General features: G+C 43.9%; 1 pseudogene; it reads left to right on the top strand.

The window, feature by feature from the left end:
• The first annotated feature begins 1,434 nt into the window (after positions 1–1,434).
• On the top strand, positions 1,435–2,064 carry LOC111550429 (annotated as a pseudogene).
• Positions 2,065–2,340: the final 276 nt, after the last annotated feature.

Here is a 2,340-nt window from a genome sequence, read left to right as displayed (position 1 = left end):
GGAGTTCCTCAGTCTCAGTCCCTCAAGGTTTCACTTGGGTAGAGCAGAAAATTCCCTGACATCGTGCACTTCCCAGGTGAGGCGATGCTCCACTCTGCTTCAGCTCACCCTCCATGGGCTGCACCCACTGTCCAACCAGTCCAGTGAGATGAATCGGGTACCTCAGTTGGAAATGCAGAAATCACCTAACTTTTGCGTTGATCTCGCTGGGAGCTGCAGACCGGAGCTCTTCCTATTCAGCCATCTTGCCAGCAACCCAGAATTTTTGTATTTATAAAGTATTGATGAATTGTCATTAAACCATGATAATTTAGAAAGGTGTCTTGGAAGCTTTAAAATATCACTGAAAGAACAGGAAAAATAGGTATAGTCAGCTCTTTGTATTCATGGTTTCTGCATTTGTGAATTCAATCAACCATGGATCAAAAATATTTGAAAAATAATTGCGCCTGTACTGAACATGTATAGGCTTTTAAATTTTGTCATTATATCTTACATGATTACGGATAACAACTATTTATATAGCATTTACATTGCATTAGGTGTTATAAATAATCTAGAAATGATTTAATGTATACAGGAGGGTGTGCATAGGTTATATGTAAATACTGCAGTAGCCATTTTATAACAGTAACTTGAGCATCCAAGGAATTTGGAATCTTTAAGAGCTCAATGAAATCTTTATAAATAGTAATTTAACTCATAGGGAAGAAAAAAACCACAAAACCATAATAGAAGTAAACCTATCTATATGAATAATAAAATTGTATGTAAATACCCTAACACACCAATTAAAAGACAGAGAATGTAAAACTGGATTTTAAAAAAATGAAGATCCAATTCTCTATTGGCTAGAAGAAAACCACTTTAAATATCAGTACACAGATACATTAATTGTTAAAGTGTAAAAAATATACTATGTAAATACAAAGGAAAACTGGAGTCAGTATATTGATATCAAACAAGGTAGATTTTAGAATAAGGCATATTAGCGTGAATATAGAAGGAAATTTTATAGCAAATAAAGTTGATCAAGTGGATAAAACCATCATCCATCAAGTGGATCATCCATCATCAAGTAGATAAAAGAATCTGAAAATATATATATACATATACATACATACACAGACATAAAATCATAATTTCAAAGTACATTAAACAAATCTGATAAACTTAAGAACGTATAGAAACAACCACAATTATAATTGGAGGTTTCAGGCGGTCCTTGTGGAGTGCGGGTCTCTGCTGCGGACGCTGGGGGCCAGAGCGGCGTTGGCCGCCCCCGGCCTCGCCGAATGCAGCGCGCCAGAAGGCCAGTCAGTGCTTGCGCTCCGTCCGCGGCCCGGTGCCCGGGATGGGCGGGGAGGCCGCCGCTTTCGCGTCGCCCGCTTCCGGCCGCGGCGGCCATTTTGCTTGCGCGGAAGCGCTGCGGTGGGGTGGAAACCCAAGCGGGAGAGCCGCGGGCTGTGGGGCCGCAGCAATGCCGTCGTCCCCGCTGCGGGTGGCGGTGGTGTGCTCAAGCAACCAGAACCGGAGCATGGAGGCGCACAACATCCTCAGCAAACGGGGATTCAGCGTCCGATCCTTTGAAACAGGGACTCACGTGAAGCTTCCAGGACCAGCTCCCGACAAGCCCAATGTTTATGATTCAAAACCACATATGACCAGATGTACAATGATCTTCTTAGGAAAGACAAAGAACTCTATACACAGAATGGGATTTTACATATGCTGGACAGAAATAAGAGAATCAAGCTCGGACCAGAAAGGTTCCAGAACTGCAAAGACCTGTTTGATCTGATCCTCACTTGCGAAGAGAGAGTGTATGACCAGGTGGTGGAAGATCTGAATTCCAGAGAACAGGAGACCTGCCAGCCCGTGCACGTGGTCAATCTGGACATCCAGGACAACCACGAGGAGGCCACCCTGGGGGCGTTGCTCATCTGTGAGCTCTGCCGGTGCATCCAGCACACAGAAGACATGGAGGACGAGATTGACCAGCTGCTGCAGGAGTTCGAGGAGAAGAGCGGCCGCACCTTTCTGCACACCGTCTGCTTCTACTGAGCCCAGCGCCAGCCTGGAGCCGCCTCTGGAGCTTCCTGTTAATACTTTTTCCTTCCTGACATTTGTTTTTACTTACAGGTGTTCTGCTGGTGAGGGTAGCATTACCCAAAGAAACTGTGCATATGAAATGGGAAAGGAGATGCCAGAAGGCCAGATTAAAGCAATCAAGTTTTTTCTTTCCCACTTTTACTTATAAGCGGGATATTGATTATAAAGTTTTTCTTCTTTAACCAGAAAGGAAAGACGATGGTTTGTGTGCACTTCCCGATGTACCTG

Source organism: Piliocolobus tephrosceles, chromosome 15 (assembly GCF_002776525.5).
Source record: "Piliocolobus tephrosceles isolate RC106 chromosome 15, ASM277652v3, whole genome shotgun sequence".
In the NCBI taxonomy this organism is placed as follows: Eukaryota; Metazoa; Chordata; class Mammalia; order Primates; family Cercopithecidae; genus Piliocolobus; species Piliocolobus tephrosceles.
This window is presented reverse-complemented; position numbering and strand designations above follow the sequence as displayed.